The sequence below is a fragment of the Taudactylus pleione genome, unplaced genomic scaffold (genome assembly GCF_031769625.1).
Source record: "Taudactylus pleione unplaced genomic scaffold, aTauple2 ptg000342l, whole genome shotgun sequence".
In the NCBI taxonomy this organism is placed as follows: domain Eukaryota; kingdom Metazoa; phylum Chordata; class Amphibia; order Anura; family Myobatrachidae; genus Taudactylus; species Taudactylus pleione.
Window position 1 is genome coordinate 3,643,707 of NW_028284743.1, and position 26,876 is coordinate 3,670,582.

Here is a 26,876-nt window from a genome sequence, read left to right on the forward strand (position 1 = left end):
GTAGAAAGGCTTCAGAGTCCAAGAGATGACACAGGTGCAGGTGGCCATAGTGTTTCGAGACACAAGGTCTCTTCCTCAAGGCTGCTAAAAGTAGTATTTTTTCATAGATTTAAGCCATTATGCTGCAAACATTTATATACTTAAAAAACAAACTATAAGGTTTTACTATCAAATCCATTTAAAACATTAGATTTTTACTGCTTTTAAAGTGTACTATGCATTAAAAAAATGAACAGACACAAAGCAATATGCAAAATATATATCTACCATAGGGTTAGAAGAACCTATGACTATCCCACACTAACACTGTAGAACATGTACACTAGTCCATTTAACCACACAATATATTTTGGATAAAGGGGTATTTTGTCACAGATTTAAGCCATTATGCTGCAACATTTAGTAAACTTAAAAAAACATTCTATTAAGTTATATTATCAAGTCCATTTAAAACACAAGACTTTTTGTGCCTTTAAAGGGTACTATGCATTAAATAAGTGAAGAGACACAAAGAAATATGCAAAAACATATCTACCTTTGGGTTAGAACCTATAACTATCCCACACTAAAGTTGTAGAACATGTGTACTAGCCCATTAAGCCACACGAGCACCTTTGAGTGGCCTTTTGTCATAGATTTAAGCCATTTTTTTGCACAATGCAATATACTTAAAAAATAATCTATAAGGTTTTACTGTCAGGACTTTGACTATTTCAGTACATAAAGATAAACTACACTTGCCAAAGTTCCATTGTTGTCATTGGAGGATCTATCATCTGTTTCTTAGGTGTCGTCAGGTTGTTGGATTCCTTGATTGCTTATTATTCCAAACCTGATTCTATTTGGGTCACATGTTCTGAACTTCCTATGGATCACAGACCTCTAGTATAAAGCCTGTTACTTACTATGCCTCATTGTCTGTGCAACGTTACTTTCAGGTCTTCCTTGGATTCCTGCCAGATCCCCGCTGTGCCTGGTGTATGCTGTGGAGCTCGCTACATTCCTGCTCGTGTTCCGGTTCAAGTTCTGATACAGGTTATCAGTTGCACTACAGAGCTCAGCATTACCATTGTCTTTCCATTGTTATCCTGCTCTATTATTGCTTTTCCATTCTACGCTACACTATTTGGTTTACTTGTTATTATTGACTCATATGGACACTGGGGTTACTTCTTCTACAATTGTCAACTGCACCTTTACAGTCTATCCTCATTGGAACCCCATCACATTGCATGGCTCAACCCTGCTCCAGACCTTCATCCTGCTGCAGGGCTCAACCCTGCTCCGGACCTTCATTGCGCCGCAGGGCCCAACCCTGCTCCGGACCTTCATTACGCCGCAGGGCTCAACCCTGCTCCAGATCTTCATTATGCCACAGGGCTCAACCCTGCTTCGGACCTTCATTACACCGCAGGGCTCAATCCTGCTCCGGACCTTCATCCTGCTGCAGGGCTCAACCCTGCTCCGAACCTTCATTACGCCGCAGGGCCCAACCCTGCTCCAGACTTTCATTACGCCGCAGGGCTTAACCCTGTTCTGGACCCTCATCATATCTCAGGGCTCAACCGTGTTCCGGACCCTCATCATGTCTCAGGGCTCAACCGTGTTCCGGACCCTCATCACGTCTCAGGGCTCAAACCCCTTCCGGACCCTCATCACGTCTCAGGGCTCAACCAAGTTCCGGACCCTCATCATGTCTCAGGGCTCAACACTGTTCCGGACCCTCATCACGTCTCAGGGCTCAACCCTGTTCCGGATCTTCATTACGTCTCAGAGCTTAACCTCATTCCGTATCTTGTTATATCTCACGGCTCAACCCTGTTCCGGACCTCCGTCACGATACAGGGCTCAACCCTGTTATTGACTTCCATTCTATCCTGAGGCCCTAGCCTTGTGTTGGACTCGGGGTTTCACCCCACACCAGTTCAGTGTGTACTTCGAACTTTGTTTCTCATAGGGGCATACCACTGCACCTGTTAGTGCATGTCATGAACTTTGTGTTATTGAGATTTAATGTGGAACTTTGCCATACAGTTTTTGTTCTTGAATAAATTCTATTTACTTTTATTTCATGCTAGTGATATTTCATGAAAAGGTCATCCCTAAAACCACCTCAGTTCATACTACCTAGTTAGACTGACTCTTCCCAGGAGTCTCAAGTGTCTGGAGCTATCAAGTCCATTTAAAACACTAGACTTTTACTGCTTTTAAATGGTACTATGCATTAAATAAGTGAAGAGGCCCAAAGCAATATGCAGAAAACATATCTACCATTATGTTAGAACCTATGACTATACCACGCTAAAGCTGTAGAACATGTGCACTAGTCTATTAAGCCACATGATCTCCTTTGAATAAAGAAGTATTTTGTTATATTTAAGCCATTATGCTGCAAAATGCAAAAAAACTATCTATAGGGTTTTACTATCAATTCCATTGAAACACTTGACTTTTAATGCATTAAGTAAGTGAGGAGACACAAAGCAATATGCGAAACATATTTACAATAGGGTTAGAACTTATGACAATCCCACACTAAAGCTGTAGAATATGTTCACTAGCCCATTGAGCGACATTTTCTCCTTTGCATAAAGGTGTATATTGTAATAGACTTAAGCCTTTATGTCCCACAATGCAATATACTCAAAAAATATATCAACCATAGGGTTAGAACTATACCATGCTAAAGCAGTAGAATATGTGCACTAATCCAGGAAACCACATGATATCCTTTGGATAAAGGGGTATTTTGTCATTGAGGCACATTATCTCCTTTGAATAGAGAGGTTTTTCATCATAGATGTAAGCCATTTTGCTGCAAAATACAATATTTTAAAACAATCTATAAGGTTTTACTATCAAGTCAATTTAAAAAACTAGACTTTTATTGCTTTTAAAGGGTATAATGCATTAAATAAGTGAAGAGACACAAAGCAAGATGCAAAAAACACATCTAACATTGGGTTAGAGCCTATGATATCCTACGCTAAAGCTGTAAACATGTGCACTAGCTCATTGAGCCACATTACCTCCTTTGAATAAAAGTTTTTTGTCCTATATTTAAGCCATTATGCTGCAAAATGCAATACACTTAAAAAACAAACTATAGGATTTTACTATCAAGTCCATTGAAGCTCTTGACTTTTAATGCATTTAAAAGGTACTGTGAATTAAAAAAGTGAAGAGACACAAAGCAATATTCAAAAACATATCCATCATGGAATAAGAAACTATGACTAACCCACTTCAAGGCTAAAGGACAGGCGCACAAGCTGACGGAGCCACATGGTCACCTTTAGACAAAGAGATATTTTGTTATAGATTTAAGCCATTATCTTGCACACTGCAATATACTTTAAAAACGATCTATAAAATTTTGCTGTCAAACCACTAGACTTTTACTGCTTTTAAAGGGTACTATGCATTAAATAAGTGAAGAGACACAAAGCAATAAACATATCTACCATAGGGTTAGAATCTATGACTATCCCACATTAAAGATGTAGAGCATGTGCACTAATCCATTAAGCTATATGACCTCCTTTGAATAAGGAAGTATTTTGTCATAGATTTAAGCCATTATGCTGCAAAATGGTATACAGTTAAAAAACAATCTATAGGGTTTACTATTAAGTCCATTGATACATTTGAATTTTAATGCCTTTAAAGGGTACTATGCATTATGTCAGTGAAGAAACACAAATAAATCTGCAAAATTATATCTACCATTGGACTAGAACCTATGATTTTCCCACTTGAAAGCTGAAACTCATGTGCACTAGCCCATTGAGGAACATGCCCTCCTTTGGACAAAGCAGTATTTCGTCATAGAGTTAAGCCATTATGCTGCAAAATGCAATATTTTAAAACAATCTGTAAGGTTTCACTATCAAGTCCATTGAAACACTTGACATTTAATGGGTATGTGCATTAAATAAGTGAAGAGAGGGTTAGAACCTATGACTGTCCCATGCTAAAGCTGTAGAATATGTGCAGTAGCGCTTTGAGCCACATGATCTCCTATGGTTAAAAATATATTTTGTCATATATTTAAGCCATTATGCTACAAAATGCCATATACCTATACTTTAATGCATTTAAAGGGTACTGTGCATTAAATAAGTGAAGAGACACAAAGCAATATGCAAAACATATACTGTATATACCATAGTGTTAGAACCTATGACTACCTCACTCGAAAGCAGTGGGTCATGTGCACAAACCCATTGAGCCACACGATCCCCTTCAGATAAAGAAGTATTTTGTCATATATTTAAGCCATTATGCTGCAAAATGCAAATCACTTAAGAAACAAACTATAGAGTTTTAATATCAAGTCCATTGAAACACTTGACTTTTAATGCATTTAAAGGGTACTGTGCATTAAATAAGTGTAGAGACACAAAGCAATATGTAAAAAATATATCCACCATAGGGTTAGAAACTATGACTTTGCCACGTTAAAGCAGTAAAACATTTGCACTAACCCATTGAGCCACATGACATCATTTGAATAAAGGGGTATTTTGTCATAGATTTAAACCATTATGCTGCTACATTTAATAATCTTAAAAAACAATCTATAAATTTTTGCTATCAAGTCAATTCAAAACACTAGACTTTTTCTGCTTTTAAGTGTACTATACATTAAATAAGTGTGGAGACACAAAGCAATATGCAAAAAACACATCTACCATAGGGTTGGAACCTATGACTTTCCCATGCTAAAGCTGTAGAACATGTGCACTAGCCCTTTGACCCACATGATCTCCTTTGGATAGAGATGTATTTTGTCATATATATAAGCTATTATGCTGCAAAATGCAATATACTTAAAAAAACAATCTATAAGGTTTTACTTTTAAGTCCATTTAAAACACTAGACTTTTTCTGCTTTTAAAGTGTAGTATGCAATAAATAAGTGTTAAGACACAAAGCAATATACAAAACAACAGCTACCATAGGGTTAGAACCTACAACTACCCCACACTAAAGGTGTAGAATGCATGCACTAGCCCATTGAGCTACATGGTCTCCTTTGGATAAGGATGTATTTTGTCATTGATTTAAGCCATTATGCTGCAAAATACAATATACTTAAAAAAAAATCCATAAAGTTTTACTATCAAGTCGATTTAAAACACTAGACTTTTACTGCTTTTAAATGGTGAAATACATTAAATAATTGAAGAGACATAAAACAATATTCAAAAACATATCTACCATGGAGTAAGAAACTATGACTATCCCACTTCGAGTCTAAAGGACAGGCACAGCAGCCCACAGAGCCACATGGTCACTATTAGAGAAAGAGGTATTCTGTCATATTTTTAAGCCATTATGCTCCAAAATGCAATATACTTAGAATGCAATCTATAAAGTTTTAATATCAAGTCCATTCAAAACACTAGACTTGTACTGCTTTTAACGTGTACTATAAATTAAATGTGAATAGACACAAAGCAATATGCAAAAAATATATCTAAAATAGGGTTAGAACCTATGACTATGCCACACTGAAGCTGTAGAACATGCGCACTAACCCATTGAGCCATATGATATCCTTTGGGTAAAGATGTATTTTGTCATATATTTAAGCCATTATGCTGCAACATTTAATAATTTAAGAAAACAATCTATAAGGTTTTACTATCAAGTCCATTCAAAACACAGGAATTTTTCTGCTTTTTTAACGTGTACTATAAATTAAATATGTGAATAGAAACAAAGTAATATGCCTAAAATATGGGTTAGAACCTATAACTAGCCCACACTAAAGTTGTAGAACATGTGCACGAGCCCATTGAGCCACATGAGCTCCTTCGGGTAAAGTGGTATTTTGTCATAGATTTAAGCTATTATGCTGCAAAATGGTATACAGTTAAAAAACAATCTATAGGGTTTACTATTAAGTCCATTGATACATTTGAATTTTAATGCATTATGTCAGTGAAGAAACACAAATAAATATGCAAAATTCTATCTACCATTGGACTAGAACTTATGATTATCCCACTTGAAAGCTGAAGTTCATGTGCAATAGCCCATTCAGGAACATGATCTCCTTTGGACAAAGAGGTATTTCATCATAGAGTTAAGCCATTATGCTGCAAAATGCAATATTTTAAAACAATATATAAGGTTTTACAATCAAGTCCATTGAAACACTTGACTTTTAATGCATTTAAAGGGTACTGTATTTTAAATAAGTGAAGAGACACAAAGCAATATGCAAAAAACATATCTACCATAGTGTTAGAACCTTTGGCTGTCCCACACTAAATCTGTTGAACATGTGCACTAGCACTTTGAGCCACATGATCTCCTTTGGATAAAGTAGTATTTTGTCATATGTTTAAGCCATTATGGTGCAAAATGCAATATACTTAGAAAACAACCTATAAGGTTTTACTATTACGTTCCTTTTAAAACACTAGACTTTTACAGCTTATAAAGTGTACTATGCATTAAATAAGTGTAGAGACACAAAGCAATATGCAAAAACATAGCTACCATAGGGTTAGAACCTACAAATATCCTACACTAAAGCTGTAGAACACATGTGCCATTGAGCCACATGGTCTCCTTTGGATAAAGAGGTGTTTAGTCATAGATTTAAGCCATTATGCTGCAAAATGCAATATTCTTAAAAATCTATCTGTAAAGTTTTTCTATTAAATCCATTTAAAACAGTATACTTTTACTACTTTTATATGGTACTATACATTAATAAGTGAAAAATCGTAAATCAATATTCAAAAACATATCTACCATGGAGTAAGAAACTATGACTATCTCACTTCAAGGCCAAAGGACAGGCACACCAGCCCACGGAGCCACATGGTCACCATTAAACTAAGAGGTATTTTGTCATACATTTAAGCCATTATTCTACAAAATGCAATATACTTAAAAAACAATCTATAGGGTTTTACTATCAAGTCCATTGAAACACTTGACTTTTAATGCATTTAAAGGGTACTGTGGAATAAATAAGTCAGGAGACACAAAGCAGTATGCAAAAACATATCTACCATAAGAATAGAAGCTATGTCTATCCCACACTAAATTTTAAAACATGTGCATTAGCCCACTGAGCCAAATGATCCCTTTTGGATAAAGATATAATTTATCATAAATTTAAGATATTATGCTGCAAAATTTTCTATGCTTAAAAAACAATCTATAAGGTTTTACTGTCAAGTCCATTAAAACACTTGATTTTTAATACTTTTAAAGTGAATGATGCATTAAATAAGTGGAGACACAAAGAAATATGCAATAACATATCTAACATAGGGTTAGAATTTATGACTATCCCACGCTAAAGCAGTAGAACATGTGCACTAGTGCATTGAGCCACATGATATACTTTGGAAAAAAATGTATTTTGTCATACACTTAAGCCAATATGCTGCAAAATGCAATACACTTTAAAAACAATCTATAAGGTTTTACTATCAAGTCCATTTAAAACATTAGACTTTTAAAGGGTACTATGCATTAAATAATTGAAGAGACACAAAGCAATATGCAACAACTTATCTACCATTGGAGCAGAACTTATGACTATCCAACTCAAAAGCTGTACGTTATGTGCACTAGCAAATTGAGTCACATGATCTCCTTTCGCCAAAGAGGTATTTTGTCATAGATTTAAGCTATTATGCTGCAAAATGCAATATACTTTTAAAACAAACTACAACATTTTTCTATCAAAACACTAGACTTTTACTGCATTTAAAGGGTACTATGCATTAAATAAGTGAAGAGATACAAAACATATCTACCTTAGGGTTAGAACCTATGACTACCCCATGCTAAAGCTGTAGAACTTGTGCTCTAACATATTGAGCCACTTGATCTACTTTGGATAAAGAGGTATTTTGTTATATATTTAAGCCATTATGCTGCAATATGCAATATACTTAAAAAACAATCCGTAAGATCTTACTATCAAATCCATTAATAACACTAGACTTTAACTGCTTTTAAAGTGTACTATGCAGTAAATAAGTGTTGAGACACAAAGCATATCTACCATAGTGTTAGAACCTATGACTACCCCACACTAAAGCACATGGTTACTAGCTCATTGAGCCACATAACCTCCTACAAGCCAAAAAGATTTTTGTCATGTATTTAAGCCATTTTGCTGCAAAATGCAATACAGTTAAAAAACAATCTGTAGGGTTTCACTATCAAGTCCATTGACACACTACTTTTTCTGCTTTTAAAGGGTGCTATGCATTAAATAAGTGAATAGATACAAAAACATATCTACTATAGAGTTAGAACCTATGACTACCCCACACTAAAGTTGTAGAACAGGTGCATTATCCAATTGAGCCACATAACCTCCTTTGGGTAAAGAAGTATTTTGTCATAGATTTAAGCCATTATGCTATAAAATACAATATACTTAAAAACAATGTATGGAGTTTTAGTGTCAAGTCCATTGAAACACTTGACTTTTAATGCCTTTAGAAACTATGACTATCCTACGTTAAAGCTGTAGAATATGTGCACCAACCCATTGAGCCAATGATATCATTTGAATAAATGGATATTTAGTCATAGATTTGAACCATTATGCTGCAACATTTATTAAACTTAAAAAACAATCTATAAGGTTTTACTATCAAGTCCATTCAAAACACATGACTTTTAATGCATTTAAAGGGTACTGTGCATTAAATAAGTGAAAAGACACAGAGCAATATGCTAAAAACTTAACTACCATAGGGTTTGTCATAGATTTAAGCCATTATGCTGCAAAATTTAATATACTTAAAAAACAATCTATAAGGTTTAACTATCAAGTCCATTCAAAACACTCGACTTTTACTGCTTTTAAATGGTACTGTGCATTAAATAAGTGAAGAGACACAAAACAATATGCAAAAACATATCTACCATAGGGGTAGAACCAACAACTATACCACACTAAAGCTGTAAAAAATGTGCACTAGCCCATTGAGCCTCATGATCTCCTTTGGACAAAAAAGTATTTTGTCATATTTTTAAGCCATTATGCTGCAAATAGCAATACACTTAAAAACAATCTATAATGTTTTACTATCAAGTACATTGAAACACTTGACTTTTAATGCATTTAAAGGCTACTGTACATTCAATAAGTGTGGAGACACAAAGCAATATGCAAAAAATATATCCACCATAAGGTTAAAACCTATGACTATCCCATGTTAAAGCTGTAGAACATTTGCACTAAACCATTGAGCCTCAAGATACAATTTGCACAAAAAGGTATTTTGTCATAGAATTAAAACATTATGCTGCAACATTTAATAAACTTAATAAACAATCTATAAGGTTTTACTATCAACTCCTTTCAAAACACTAGACTTTTACTGCTTTTAAAGTGTACTATGCATTAAATAAGTGTAGAGACACAAAGCAAAATGCAAATAATATATCTTCCATAGGGTTAGAACCAATGATTTTCCCACGCTAAAGCTGTAAAATATGTGCACTAACCCTTTGTGCCACATGACCACCTTTGGATACACAGTATTTTGTCATATGTTTAAGCCATTATGGTACAAAATGCAATATACTTAAAAAACTATCTATAAAGGTTTTACTATTAAGTTCCTTTTAAAACACTAGATTTTAACTGCTTTTAAAGTGTAGTATGCATTAAATAAGTGTAGAGACACAAAGCAATATGAAAAAATATAGCTACCATAGGGTTAGAACTGTTGAAGTCATATAATTGGATATGATTGCTTGCAATTATTATCTGGCAATTTAGTCATCTATAGTCTGATGACGAATTGCTTGGACACTACTCTGCATCGTTGCAATTCCGATACGCACAAATATATATTTATATTACTACAAGGTTTAGTCAGAGTGTGGAAAACAGGTTTTAATGTGTATGTCAGTGAGTGTTTTGGGAAACTCCACATACTAATACAATATGCCTGTAACAAATAATTAAAATGTAACACAGATAGTGATATGATCACAGAAGGGTCCTAAATGCAAAGTTAAAAATAATTGTCAGGAAACTTTTTTTCATTAACAATTGTATACCTTTTATTTGATACTACTGCTGTTCAAAGGAACTGACATTTAGACTTTGAATTGGCAGAGGAAAACCTTTGAATTAGCTACCAGATGAATAAACCTTTATTTACACCTTTGAATGTAGTTCAAGAAACTTATTAAAATATGTCAGAAATTAATAATATATATATATTACTCCATCACAAATACACTGAATTACATAACACACACACACATATAGGGGTATTCAATTTGTAGCGAAAAGGTCGGAATCGGCGATAAATTGTCGTCGATGATGTCATTTTTGCCGATTTCAATTATCCCCGTATTCAATATCAAAGACTTTTCGCAAGTTCGAAAAGTCTTAGAAAAAAAACGGGGATGACTTTTCACCACTGAATAGGTGGCGAAAAAAAGTGCAGAATTGGGGTTTAGGGGTGCAGGCTTAAAAAATATAGCCTGCATCCCTGGGAATGTCATTTTAAAATAAACTGTGTAAAAAAAAAGTTTTAAAAAAAATAGGGACACACCAAAAAAATTATTGAAAATTTGGGGTGAAAAAAAAAAATTGGGAAAAAAGTGTTTAAAAATATGGATATAGGTTCAGGGATATCCTGCAAGTATGCAGCAGGTGTATTCTAGAATAGGTTATTAGTGGCAGGTGCATATTTGCAGAATTTTTAAATAAAGACTTTAGGGACTTAAAAATATGCTAGTACCCATTTTCATGTACCCCAAATTTGATGGGACCACTTAAAGAAACGTAAAAAAAAACATAAGTGCTCTTCTGCGACACTTCTTCAATGTCGGGGAAAAAACACCTGCCGCAGCTATTTAAAACCCTGACTTTCATTTGCAGGCTAAAATGGGGGTACCCATAGTGATCCCCCATGTTTTTACAGCTTTAGGGGGGTCCTACAATTTATTCCAGGTAAAGTTCATTTTTTTCACCGATCCTACTTCGTCGGGTTCCATTTTCATAGCTTTTAAATTGAATACGGGGATAAAGCAGGCGCGCGCCCGATACTTTATCCCAGGAAAATCTCCAATGTGGAGCGAAAAGTCCAGCACTGACTTTTTGCTCCCATATTGAATACCCCTCATAGACTTACATGCTTACACATACGCACGCACCTTTGAGTGCGCATGCACCCACAAATGCGCACAACACAAACTAGCGAAACTACACAATATTCTCACACTTACACATACAATAACTTATAAAAAGGTTCCTTCACATTAAACGTAATATTAGAGTTTTTAGTAGCATATAATTATTTTGTGAAATGTATGTATATGGTATTTAAAGTATAGAACATAGTAGACAAGTCATGTTTGGTACCATTCTAAACCCCTGTTTATTTGTAAATCTCTGGTTCTATCGGCAAGGAAATCGCAGCATGCGTTCGCAAGATATGAATTATAGGTTAGAATGTATTTCTGTATGTAGTGTCTTTTTTATTAGTTCTTCGGCAGGAAAACCATACAAAGCAACATCTGAAGAACTGGGACATACCCCCAGTGATACCATATGAACTAACCAATGAACGGAGTGACCTGAAGCAAGAACCAATGAGCATCTGTTATTCTGTGCCTTTGTTGTCTCTGAAACCTGTACCAAATACAGGCTTGTGAGCTGGGGCAGAAGTCAGTCATTTCTCCATATCATTGGGTGACGGTGACCGCAGATACAGGATTTAAACACTGCATACTGAACAAGTGCACCCGCATATGTATCAGTTTGTACCTTTGTATTTACTTGCTTTTTGTGCTAATTGTGTTAGATCAAAGCGTGTATTTCTTTTTATTGCAATATAACTCTTTGTACTTTGGAAACACAATTGGATTGGAAAGCAATTATTTCTTATATGACTTGTAGCACTAAATAGCGACATTTTGGGTATATAGATTTAGGGGTATCAATAGATGGGGGCTCGCAGCTGATATCACGCCACCGCAATTCGCACAATAGTGAACGGATCTTGATTACGCATCAAAGGCGCCATAAGCAGGTAAGAGCGCACTGTGTTCAAAACCCTGCTACCATTCAGTGTTGTGGAATCGATGTCCTTTATTGTGTGATTTTAAGGGATGCTGATTAGGAACCTAGGACAAGAGAGAAAGGTTTGTTTCTTTTATTGTCTGTTCACACTTTGTGTGTTAGTTGCATTATTGTGTATGTGACTAGTCGCACAATAGTGTACACGTGTATCTTGTAATACTGCCGTGGGTTTAAACAGTCATTTTGATAAATAGTCTTGTTTTATACATTGCTTTTTTAACTGGTTAACTCCTTTAAATTGCAACTGCCAAGTTTAAGTAAAACTTTATCTGCGCAGAAAACAAAATGTGTATGAAAGTGAATGTATGCGTATGATATAAATAGTCACTGTCTGTTAGGCCTAGAGAAACTCGGTAGGTGCCCGACGGGGTCAAGAAAACTACTGGTACCATATGAACTAACCAATGAACGGAGTGACCTGAAGCAAGAACCAATGAGCATCTGTTATTCTGTGCCTTTGTTGTCTCTGAAACCCGTACCAAATATAGGCTTGTGAGCTGGGACAGTAGTCAGTCATTTCTCCATATCTTTGGGTGACGGTTACCGCAGATACAGGATTGAAACACTGCATACTGGACAAGTGCGCCCGCATATGTATCGGTTTCTACCTTTGTATTTACTTGCTTTTTGCGCTAATTGTGTTAGATCAAAGTGTGTATTTCTTTTTATTGCAATATAACTGTTTGTACTTTGGAAACACAATTGGATTGGAAAGCAATTATTTCTTAACCCCTTTAAATTGCAACTGCCAAGTTTAAGTAAAACTTTCTGCGCAGAAAACAAAAGGTGTATGAAAGTGAATGTATGCGTATGATATAAATAGTCACTGTCTGTTAGGCCTAGAGAAACTCGGTAGGTGCCCGACGGGGCAAGAAAACTACTGGGCCAGTGAACAGAGCAGGTACATTGTGGTATTCGGTAGCTAATTGTAAGTTTCCCGTGCATCGGGAATACGGAGGTTAGCTGTTGAGTGGCCCCTCAGAGTAATTGCAATGTCCATTGATCAGTTAGGTTCTCTAAGTCATTGCAATTGGACCACATAGTTGGGTAGACTATGATTGTTACAGGGGTGTGTGGATTCAAATCACTGGAAAGGGTAAGCATTATTGGAACAATTACATGCTACCAGGTGAAAGTAACTCAAAAAGGGAAGGAGTGCATACACATTGCTCATTGAAATCATGTACAAGCGAGCGGTGAAGCTTGGTTGAATTTGCTGCAAGCAGGGTAGATTACAATAGGCAAATATTTTGCTCCTCGTTGTACAAGCTGTCCAATACAGCTAGCGGGTCGGCAGGCATAACGGGAAGGAGTGCGTACACATAGCTTGTGAAAGTGTGTACCGGTCGGCATTTTCTTAGCGAGGTTTCAGCGTTTTCCCAGATGGGTGCCAGACAATCACTAGTCATGATCGACGATAGGCTGCTCATGGAAGGACCAACAGGGTCAGCAAGGCATATAATGTATACTAAGTATGGTATGCATGCAATTGTGTACTGTGATGTATGGGTTAAGATGATGGAGGTATGTGTGAAGCCTTGCCCTAAAATTGGCAGTTTCGATTTGGAGGTGCTAAATAATTTAAGAGATAGAATATGTGTAGTCAAATCCCTGAAGACACGTGTACAGTACAATGACTGTTTAAAGTTGTGGCAGCACAAGGGGAACACGTGTTTAAGGTAGTGTGCACGTGACGCAAGATAGTGCAGGCATACTTCTATCGCCCTATGCGATGGAAGTTGAAGGTAAAGCCGATTAAGATAATAATAGAAACAAGTAATATTTTTTTCCCCTGTGTTAAGGCACTTTAAGGTAAGGTTACTGAAGAAGAAAAATGAACCCACTGTAAAATCAGCCATGACTGAAATTGGTGAGTAATGTAAAAAAAGTAATGGTTTAAGCAAAATAATTTATAATTGGTATAAAAGAGCAATTATTAACATTTTAGATACTTAGGTGGTTTCATGATTTTGTAATGTACTGTATTAATCAGTGTGCATTTCAGGAAAGTAAAATGTCTTTGTTTACAGTAAATATTGGGATTGGGAATTCAATTCAGAATAGTTACTATATGCTAATAAGAACATTTTTTTTCCCCTTGAAACTTCTTAGAAGTCTAGACAGTAGATTCTTTTGTTGTGTTTATAAGAGATTTACTTTGACCTAGTATTAACAAAAATTGGGATTCTAAATTACAATAGATAGAATGTTAACTTAAGTTATAATGTGGCTGTCTCAATAAGAATATCACTCAAGCATTGAATTCTCATAGTACTAATTATAAACTTACTTACGTAAATTTTTCTCTATTTTTGAAGAAATGGTAGTCAACTGTATCTTGTATTAACCCTGTCTATGCTGCCTATATCATATAGGCCACCCAGCAGCACATCTGCAGTAAAAATTGGGCATTAAAGTTACACATGTACAATGCTTGTTTTGAAGTACTAGGGGAATTCTTAAGTAATGGCAGCCAACGCAGATATGACAAATTTTTATATATTTGATGCAAATGAATGTAGCTGGAAATTCATTTATTTTTAGTGATGATAAAATTATTTTTACATATTAGAATGTGATATATATATATATATATATAGAAGACCAAGGTGCGGCACTCACGGCATCGATTCAATAACAGGTGGCGTTAATGTATCAACATTTCAGTTCCTTGTTTCTATCTTGATAAAAGCTCAACAAGGAACTGAAACATTGATACATGAATGCCACTTGTCGCCTGTTATTGAATTTATGCCGTGAGTGCCGCACCTTGGTCTTCTGTATTTCTAAAATTTTGTGAGGGCACCAGCAGCAGTCATCACATTGTGTGTTATTGGGAGTGCCAGGCCTTTGGCATAATATATATATATATATATATATATATAAAAAACGTCCATGATCTGGCACTCACTGGTACTTCCGTTAACTGTAGCGGGTGCCTTCCACAGCGCAGTCTCCTATCAGAAGGTGCGCTGTCATATACTCAAACATTCAGCAGCACTCCGTGTGAATTAAGACTAGAAACACATAGCTATCATAGCGACGTTTCAGCGCCTTTCATCGCTTTTATCAAGCTTAGAAGACAAAATAAATGAAAAACAACAAGCATAAATAGCTTACCCCATGTGGACCAACCATCCAACATGCCTCGTGTACGCTGCCAAATGGCAGTCGCAAAAGGAACACGTCATGAACAGCTCAGTGTGTAATCATGGTGATACAGATAACAATGCACCCGCAGCTGCTAACTCGAGAAAAACGATTTAAAATGCAACATGTAAATCCACACTATACCAGAACAATTGAATAAATAACAAGATATAAAGCTAGCAGCCAATGGGGAACACTTAGTATACTAAACCAAAATACACCAACGGTGCCAATGTGCAAAAATGTGCGTGACAAGTACCTATACTAGTAATATAAAAACACAAAAACATAGAAATACACATAACTTCAATGACAAACAGATACAAAAAAGATCTACACTAAGCAGGAATAACAATATTAGACATAACATTAGAGTGATGCCTATGGTATATCGAAACAAGGTTCAAGGACAGACTACTCCTATACTGTAATAACAATCTATAGCACTACTATAACGACCTCATAATTAAATTGACAGGTGCAGCAACTTAATGCTTTGTACCAAAGCTAGAGCACTACATGAAACTGATGCTAAACTCATAGACTTATATGTGTCACTACCAATATCAAAGCACACTAACTGGTGTAAGCTGACATAACAAAAAACATGGAGAATTAAACAAAACATTGTAGCCCCAGTGCCTCATTCAGGCCACGGGGAGACAATGGCCCTCATTCAGAGGGTGGCCACTTCCTTTATTTTAGTACGGCCTCCTGGTCGCTAGCTAAGCTGTCGGTTACCACCCATCACTTAGCGACCTACCAGGTTGATTGTTGCGATGGGGAACACCATAGCAACCTTCGGGGCTTGCGACAAGACCCTAAGGTTGGGTCTCAGCAACCGCAAACCCCCGGGAGCTTCCAGCTCTGATCAAGCAGGAAGCTCTCCACTGACATCACTGCTGATGTCAGTGTGGCCGCCCACAAAACTGTAGGCATTCCTTAAGGAATGCCTCCATTTTTGAAACCACTCCCCGGCCCGCCTACAAAACAGGGCAAGCTGTCGATCAATATCGACAGCTGCCCCTTTTGTAGAGAGCTCCAGAGAGAGAGAGTTTCTCTCTCGCTCCGGGGCTTGCGCACGCGCAGTGTGGCCGCTGCGCATGCACAGGGCTAACCATCAAACCAGTTGCGAGCACATCGGTGCTTGCGACCGGGTCTGAATGAGACCCAATATGTCTAGTCTCATAATCCAATTAGCTTCACATTGCAATCATTTTTTCTTACGATCACCCCCCCTTATCAGGGGCAGCATGTGATCTATGATGCGGTATCTAAGTATGGCAAGATTATGTTTGGCTACAGCAAAGTGTCTTGCCACTGGCTGTTCACTAGTACCAGTGGCAATCACAGCCCTAATGGCTGATCGGTGTTGGGCCATGCGGACTCAAAGGGTACATTCTGTTTTCCCTATGTATATCATAGAGCCAGGGCACGTGATGGCATAAACAATAAATTAACTTGTGCATGTCAAATGAAACTAGATATTGTATTTAATGCCAGTAAATGGATGAAAAAATTACGGACCTGTCTGTAAAAAACTGCAAGTAGTGCAGATGGAACATCTAAAGCATCCCAATTTGGGATTACCCAAAATGTACTACCCTTGGGTTTCCCCAGTTGAGAAATGTCATTATGCACCAAGATATCTCTAAGATTCTTTCCTCTGTGGTAACCAGACATTAGGGAAGAATCAATGAGTGGTTTTAATTGTTTGTCAGTATTGATAATTGGCCATAATGATTTGGTTCAGCGATTAATCATGGTGCTCATGTGATTGAAATTATTCACCCAAATATGTCTATTAGGCTTATCAACCACAGTGGACAATCTATCGTCTAATAATTTGTTCACAGGAACAGACAAAGCCTTATGTTTAGCTCATTCTAAATCTACAATGCTGTAACCTCTTTGTGCAAAATTGGTCAACATCTGATTAAGCTGTCTAATGCCTTCATCATGATCCCTAGCTATTCTCAACGCCCGCAAAAACTGAGACTAGAGTAAGGCATTTTTAGTGGAGCTGGATGAGCACTACTGGCCAATAAGTAGTTGTTTCTGTCAGTGGCCTTTGTATACAGAGAAGGAACTAGTCTACCATTGCTCTTAGTAATTGTTACATTAAGGAAGTTAACTGTAGTACAACTCATAACATAGGTGAACCTCACTGGTCTATTCAGACTATTGTACCGCTCCATTAGATCTACAAAAGATTGTGTAGTGCCTCCCCACACAATTAGCAGATCATCGATGTATCGAAAGAAAGCCAATATATTGGATGCAATGGCTGCATCCGTGAAAAACACTTATACAAAATATATATATATATATTACAGTTTCTCATAGAAGTGACCCATCTCTGTCTTTAGGAATATAATGAATGTAATGTTTTTTAATCAACCTTGTATAAGCGATATATTTTATGTATTGTAAACACTGAACAGGAAGTGGTTTATTTTAACTCTGAATTTATCATTACAATGTAAATGAAGTGTTAAAACACCAATGGAAGAATGACTCCAGGATACACCTGTTTCAATTAACTAATCAGTGATCTCTTTGGTTTAAGACTAACTAGATGGGGTATATAAGGTGCCCCAATACCACCCTCTTGAAGAATCCATCATGTGACGGGGAAACGCGTTAGGGATTTGATATTCTCACATATCCGGATTACAACATTGTCTCCTGTCCCAAGCCGTGGCTCTGCAGTGAGAACAGTAACCTGCTGTGTGAGGTGAGAGCACACACAGACATCTATCCCCCTGCAACCATACAGAGAAAGGGATTTTACACCTTTGCTATAGCAAGATAACAGCAGCTATTCGGACCAGCATTGCCCCTACAGACGTCAGGGAGAGGAGAGCTGGGTAAATATACCGAGACTGTACCACTAAATCTTCACCCTCTTTGAAATAGCTACCTTGAATCACCTGTTGGTTGACTGCAGAGAGTGTTGATTGGCAAACTTAAGGGAGTGAACATTTAACAGCTGAAACTTGCTTTGGAAATCTCATTACCCCCCCTAATAAGGAGCACAATTATTGATGGGACGTGAGTGCAATATTGCTCTATTTGGACATAATTACAACCTTAAAGGAGATCAATATACTTATTTATACAGGTGGACATTTGATTGTTCACACATGCTATTATTGATCCATTATGATGAACATGTGAGAATGGCCATTTAGATGCTGATTTATAAATGTTTTTTATATGTTAATACTGTGTAATTTTAATAAAATATTTTATTGTATGTATCCTTATGTCTATGTGAGCGCACCCTGAGGTGAATAATTTCAGATACCACCTCTTATTAATTTGTATATTGTGAAGTAGTAATATCAGAGCTATTTATTGGGTAGCTACTCTTTATACATTATTTATCAACAACTTTTATTTTATATTTAAAATAGCACCTGGTGTTGTATGTTTATGTATTTAATAGTTGTCTGAGCGGGTACGTCATTTTGACGACGCGGTAAGAATTTTGAGCAGAAGCGCGCACTGAGAAGCATGTAATGGCGTGAATTAACTATTCTCGCTGGGTGATCTCAGATCTGTAAGATTAAATTCTCCAATCATGTAAGGATTGAGGACTTAGGGCCTGATTCAGACCCACTCGCAAGCGGCTGTCCGCTCGCAAGTGGGTCGATGTTGTGCACTGCGCATGCGCACGACGGCGGGAGCTCCGTCGTGCGCATGCGCCAGACGCAATGAGCGAAGGACTTTCCTTCGCTTGTTGTGTCTGATCAAAGGGGGCATGCTGTCGATGTTGATTGACAGCACGCCCCCTTTGGTGGGCGTGCCAGGGGCATGCCTCCCTGATGGGGGCGTTCCCAAGGGAACGCCTACCATCAGAAGCCGGCCCACTGACATCACTAGTGATGTCAGTGGGAGTGATTTTGGCTCTGATAGAGTCAAAATCACTCTGGGCCTTGCGGTTGAAAAACTCAACCGCAGGCTCCGGCTCGCAGTGGCGATGGTCGCGATGGTCAAGACCATCGCGGCCATCAAACTGCATGCTCGTATAGGCTGTGGGTGGTGACCCACAGCTATACGAGCGTCCAGGAGGACGCTCCATAATTATGGAGGGCGGCCCTCATTCAGAGCGTGCGCTCTGCTCAGAGCGTACGGCTCTGAATGAGGGCCTTCATTTCCACCAATACAGACAAGAAAAAGTAATACACCAGCAGTGTAAGAATGGAACATTGGGGCCCACAGTAGGTTTCCTGTACCCTATGGTCCAGTCTGACCCTGTATACTAGTCATAACTCAGATAGATATGGATTTCCATAAATAGGTTAAGTAACTCGCAAAGGGAGGTATTTCTGTTTAACCCATGTATTCAATTCTGTAACAGTTATATAGGTAACACTGGTGTGAAGCTTAGAATCAGGTGATGTATTGCTAAGCAGGGTGTGATTAATTGGATCATATGGCAGGTTTGCAATGAGTCCTGTAATAATCGTTCTATATATAATGGTAAGCAGAATGGAGTTGAAAAAGACTGAACTGCAGGTCAGCAAAGTCTGTAAACATGGTAAAAATGGATAATTTAATTTAAGATACCACAGAATAATTGTTTTTCTATAGGTAAACAGGTCATGTGGTAAGTATACATATATGACTGCAGAAATATGATTTGTAAATGGCAATATACGTTTTTTTGATTTTTAGAACTATGAAAATTATGTAGTTATGATTCTCTCCAAATTGAATTCTCTCTCTTTTTACCTAAATTAACACATATGCTAATATAGTGAAGGATTGCATTACAACCCCGACATTGAATATGCCTACAGATAATAATATGTGAAAAGGCAGTCATGTATAATAATAATTATTGTAAATGTTCCTTTAAACATCCTAGATAATGTAGTCTCACTTCCCCAGACTTCCTTTATAGGTTCGATGAGATGCCACATCCTACCCATGGTCCGGTATAGATCCGATGAGTGCATATAAGGGTTGCTCTTCCCTCTTGAAAAGCATTATTAGCGGTTCAATGACCGACTCATGTCATACCATTTAGAACATTGAATAATAAATTATTATGCATTACTGGAAAGGTAAAGATCAGAATATGATAGTTTTATGTTTACTATCAAAGGGTGGGCTGTCAAAGTCAGATAATTGGATATAATCACTTGCAATTATTATCTGACGATTTAGTCATCTATGGTCTGATGATGAAATTGCTTGGATGCTACTCTGCGTCAGCACAATTCCGATAAGCAACAAATATATATTTCTATTACTACAAGGTTTAGTCAGAGTATGGAAAACAGGTTTTAATGTGTATGTCTGTGAGTGTTTTGAGAAACTCTGCATACTAATACAATATGCCTGTAACAAATAATTAAAATGTAACACAGATAGTGATATGATGAGAGAAGGGTTCTAAATGCAAAGTTAAAAATAATTGTCAGGAACCGGTTTATCATTAACAATTGCATACCTTTTATTTGATACTACTGCTGTTCAAAGGAACTGACATTTAGACTTTGAATAGGCAGAGGAAAACCTTTGAATTAGCTACCATGTGACTTCAGCAAACATCTGTTGGTCTCCCCTGCTTAGAAATAAACCTTTATTTACACCTTGGAATGTAGTTCAAGCAACTTATTAAAATATGTCAGAAATGGATAATATATATATTAATCCATCACAAATACACTGAATTACATAACACACACACATAGACTTACATGCATACACATATACAAGCACCCACAAATACGCACAACACAAACTAGCGAAACTACACAATATTCTCACACTTACACATACAATAACTTATAAAAAGGTTCCTTCACATCCTTCATGTAATATTAGAGGTTTTAGTAGCATATAATTATGTTGTGAAATGTATGTATATGGTATTTAAAGTATAGAGCATAGTAGACAAGTAATGTTTGGTACCATTCTAAACCCCTGTTTATTTGTAGATCCCTGGTTCTATTGGCAAGGAAATCACAGAATGCGTTCGCAAGATATGAATTATAGGTAAGAATGTATCTCTGTATGTAGTGTCTTTTTTATTAGTTCTTCGGTGGGAAAACCATACAAAGCAACATCTGAAGATCTGGGACATACCCCCAGTGATACCATATGAACTAACCAATGAACGGAATGACCTGAAGCAAGAACCAATGAGCATCTGTTATTCTGTGCCTTTGTTGTCTCTGAAACCTGTACCGAATATAGGCTTGTGAGCTGGGGCAGTAGTCAGTCATTTATAAATATCCTTGGGTGACGGTGACCGCAGATTCAGGATTGAAATACTGCATACTGGACCAGTGCACCCGCATATGTATCGATTTGTACTTTTGTATTTACTTGCTATTTGCGCTAATTGTGTTAGATCAAAGGATGTAACTTTCTTTTTATTGCAATATAACTTTTTGTGCTTCAGAACCACAATTGGATTGGAAAGCAATTATTTCTTATATGACTTGTAGCGCTAAATAGCGACATTTTGGGTATATAGATTCAGGGGTATCAATAGAACCTACAAATATCCCACACTAAAGCTGTAGAACATATGCACTAGCCCATTGGGCCACATGGTCTCCTTTGGATAAAGTGGTATTTTGTCACAGATTTAAGCCATTATGCTGCAAAATGAAATATATTGAAAAAAACTATCTATAAAGTTTTACTATCAAGTCCATTTAAAACACTAGACTTTTATTACTTTTAAATGGTACAATACATTAAATAAGTGAAAAGATATAAAGCCATATTCAAAAACATATCTACGATGGAGTAAGAAACTATGACTATCCCACTTCAAGGCTAAAGGACATGCGCGCCAGCCCACGGTGACACATGGTCACCTTTAGACAAAGGTATTTTGTCATAGATTGAAGCCATTATGCTGCAAAATGCAATATACTTAATAAACAATCAAAAGGGTTTTACTATGAAGTCAATTGAAACACTAGACTTTTTCTGCTTTTATAGTGTACTATGCATTAATTAAGTGACGAGACACAAAGCAATATTCATAAACATATCTACCATTGGAATAGAACCTATGACTATCCCACTTAAAAGTTGTAGATTATGTGCACTTACCCATTGAGCCACATGATCTCCGTTGGGCAAAGTGGTATTTTGTCGTAGATTTAAGCCATTATGCTGCAAAATGCAATATACTTAAAAAACAATCTATAAGGTTTTACTGTCAATTCCGTTCAAAATACTAGACTTTTACTGTTTAAGGGTACTATGAACTAAATAAGTGAACATACACAAAAAAATATCTACCATAGGGTTAGAACCTACAACTATCCCATGCTAAAGCTGTAGAACATATGCATTAACCCATTGAGCCACATGATCTCCTTTGGACAAAGGGGTGTTTTGTTGTAGATTTAAGCCATTATGCTGCAGCATTTAATAAACTTAAAAAAACAATCTATAAGGTTTTACTATCGAGACCATTCAAAACACAAGACTTTTAGTGCTTTTAAAGGGTACTATGCATTAAATAAGTGAAGAGACACAAAGCAATATGCAAAAACATATTTACCATAGAGTTAGAAACTATAACTTTCCCACAATAAAGCTGTAAAACATGTGCATTAGCCAATCGAGCCATATGATCTACTTTTGGGAAAGATGTTTTTTTGTCACAGATTTAAGCTATTCTGCTGTAAAATGCAATACACTTAAAAAACAATCTATAGGGTTTTACAATCTAGTCCATTGAAACACTTGACTTTTAATGCATTTAAAGGGTACTGTGCATTAACTAAGTCAAGATACACAAAGCAATATGTAAAAAACATATCTACCATAGGGTTAAAACTAGGGGTGAGTGGGTTCGGATTTCTGAAATGCGAACCCCCCCGAGCCCCCCCGATCCGAGGCCGATCCGAGTCAGGCTCGACTTTTCCCGCCTAACTCGGATCTGAAATCGAGGCAAAATGTCATCATCCCGCCTTCCGGGTCTCGCGGGTGTTGGATCCTATATAAGGTACCCGCATCAGCGCCATTTTCTCACTTGGCTGTGGACAGTGAAGAGGGAGGGTGGGAGTTAGGGCTGGCTGGGCTGTGTAGTGTAGTGTAGTGTAATGCAGTGTAGTGCAGTGTAGTGTTGTGCTGTGCTGCGCTGTGCTGCTGTTGTCCATAGGGGCTGTGTCCACTACTTCAAAGTAGGGATGTGCAGGCTCGGTTCTACTCGGTTCCGTTCGGTTCTTTTTACCGAATCTTATTGGCTATCCAAAACTCGTGACAGCTGAAACCCAATAAGATCCGGTAAAAAGAACCGAACGGAACCGAGTAGAACCGAGCCTGCACATCCCTACTTCAAAGTCCATAGGGGCTGGCTGGACTGTGTTGTGCAGTCAGTTGTCTATAGGGGCTGTGACCACTCCAAAGTCCTGTGCAGTGTCCCAGTCCTAAAGGGGTGCTGTAGTGTTGTCCAGGGGGTGCTCTGTCAGTCAGGGGTGCTCCCCCCCAAGTGCAAAAAATATATATATTTCTTCTGTGTTTGTGAATTGTGTGCACTGTGGCTGCACGTGCATCAACAAAGGAGCAGCGCCAAGTGTGCGCCTGTGTCCCATAAGTAAAAGGCCGGCTGGCTTGTCTGTTAAAGGGTGCTGTAACCCCCAAAGGGCACTCCAAACAAAATAAAAAAATTTTTTTTTTCTGTGTTTGTGAATTGTGTGCGCAGTAGCCGCACGCGCATCAACAAAGAAGTGCCAAGCGTGCGCCTGTGTCCCATAAATAAAGGGCTGGCTGGATTGACCACTAAAGGGTGCTGTAACCCCCAAAGGGCACTCCAAACAAAATAAAAAAATATGGTTTTTGTGTTTGTGAATTGTGTGCGCAGTAGCCGCACGTGCATCAACAAAGTAGTGGCAAGCATGCACCTGTGTCCCATAAATAAAGGGCCAGCTGGATTGACCGCTAAAGGGTGCTGTAACCCCCAAAGGGCACTCCAAAGAAAATAAAACATTTTTTTCTGTGTTGGTGAATTGTGTGCACTGTGGCTGCATGTGCATCAACAAAGGAGCAGCGCCAAGCATGCGCCTGTGTCCCATAAGTAAAGGGCCGGCTGGATCATTTCTTAAAGGGTGGTGTAACCCACAAAGTGCACTACTCTCCAGCAAAAATAAAAAAATATTTTCTGTGTTTGTGTGCGCCTTAGCCGCACGTATATATCAATATAAAATAAATGGAGGACCAAACTTTCTCCGATAAAAATAAAATAGGGAAAGATCAAGAACCACTTCCTCCTAGTGCTGTTGCTGCTGCTGGGAGTTGTTCATCATCCCAGAGAGGAAGTAGGAACACCACTACTTTTACTAAACAATTGACCCTCCAACAGTCCCTAGCGAGGAGGATGAAGTACGACAGCAGTCATCCTGAAGCAAAATGTATAACTGAGGCCTTGACTGCTATGTTGGTGTTAGACGTGCATCCGGTATCCGCCATTAGTGCAGTGGGATTTAGACAATTGATGGAGGTAGTGTGTCCCCGGTTCCAAATCCCGTCTAGATTCCACCTGCATCCTCAAAGCAGCAGCAACAAACGTGCGTTTGTCTGTTAAAGGGTGGTGTAACCCTCAAAGTGCGCTCCACAAACAATAAAAAAATTCTTCTTTTTTTTTCTATCTTTGTGAAATGTGTGGGCTGTAGCCGCACCTGATTCCTTAAAGCAGCAGTGACAAGCGTGTGTCTGTCTGTTAAAGGGTGGTGTAACCCTCAAATAGCGCTACACAAACATTAAAAAAATTCTTCTTTTTTTTTCTGTCTTTGTGAAATGTGTGGGCTGTAGCCGCACCTGCATCCTCAAAGCAGCAGCGACAAGCATGCATCTGTCTGTTAAAGGGTGGTGTAACCCTCAAAGTGCGCTCCACAAACAATAAAATAATTCTTCTTTTTTTTGTCTGTCTTTGTGAAATGTGTGGGCTGTAGCCGCACCTGCATCCTTAAAGCAGCAGCGGCAAGCGTGCATCTGTCTGTTAAAGGGTGGTGTAACCCTCAAAGTGCACTCCATAAACAATAAAAAAATTCTTCTTTTTTTTCTTTCTTTGTGAATTGTGTGGGCTGTAGCCGCACCTACATCCTTAAAGCAGCAGCGACAAGCGTGCGTCTGTCTGTTAAAGGATTACATCGGTGACAGCATCCAAGTAGGCATGTCAGACAGTCCGTACATGTACTGGCAGGAATCTGAAATCGAGGCAAAATGTCATCATCCCACCTTCCGGGTCTCGCGGGTGTTGGATCCTATATAAGGTACCCGCATCTGCGCCATTTTCTCACAGAAAGATCCAGATCCAAAACCAAAACACAAAATACGAAAAGTGGCCGGTGCACACCCCTAGTTAAAACCTATGACTATCCCACGCTAAAGTTGTAGAACAGGTGCATTATCCAATTGAGCCACATTACGTCCTTTGGATGAAGAAGTATTTTGGCATATATTTAAGCCATTATGCTATAAAATGCAATATACTTAAAAAACAATCTATAGGGTTTCACTATCATGTCCATTGAACTACTTGTCTTGGAGTGCTTTTAAAGGATACTATGCATTAAATAAGTGAAGAGACACAAATCAATAACATATCTACCACAGGGTTAGAACCTATGAGTATCCCACGCTAAAGCTGTAAAGCTGTGCACTAGCCGATTGAGCCACATGATCGCCTTTGATAAAATACGCATTTTGTCATAGATTTAAGCAAAAATACTGCAAATTGCAATATACTTTAAAAATAATCTATAAGGTTTTACTATCAAGTCCATTCAAAACACTAGACTTTTAATGCTTTTAAAGTGTACTATGCATTAAATAATGAAGCTACACAAAGCAATATGCAAAAACATTTCTACCCTATGGTTAGAACCTATTACTATACAAGTATAAAGATGAAGGACATGCGAACAAGCCCATGGAGCCTTGTGGTCTCCTTTGGATAAAGAGGTTTTTTTGTCAAAGATTTTAGCCATTATGGAGCAAAATTTAATTTACTTAATAAACAATCCCTAAGGCTTTACTGTCAAGTCCATTAAAAGACTTGACTTTTAATGCTTTTAAAGTGTACTATGCATTAAATAAGAGGAGACTAGGGGTGTGCACCGGCCACTTTTCGTGTTTTGTGTTTTGGTTTTGGATCTGGATCTTTCTTCGTGTTTTGGATCTTGATTGGTTTTGCCAAAACCACCCTTCCGTGTTTTGGGTTCTGGGTTTTGTGTTTTGGATCTGTATTTTTTTGAAAAAAAGCATAAAAACAGCTAAAATCACAGAATTTGTGTGTTTTTCTGCTCCTATGCTATTATTAACCTCAATAACCTTAATTTCCACTCATTTCCAGTCTATTCTGAACACCTCACACCTCACAATAGTGTTTTTATGTCCAAAAGGTTGCACCGAGGTAGCTGGATGACTATGCTAAGCGACACGAGTGGGCGGCACAAACACGTGACCCATCTAGGCGTGATACTGCAGTGGCAGACAGGATGGCAGTTTGAAAAACTAGGCCCCAAACTGTACATAATGCAAAGAAAAAAAAGAGGTGCAAGATGGAATTGTCCTTAGGCCCTCCCACCCACCCTTATGTTGTATAAACAGGACATGCACACTTTAACAAACCAATCATTTCAGC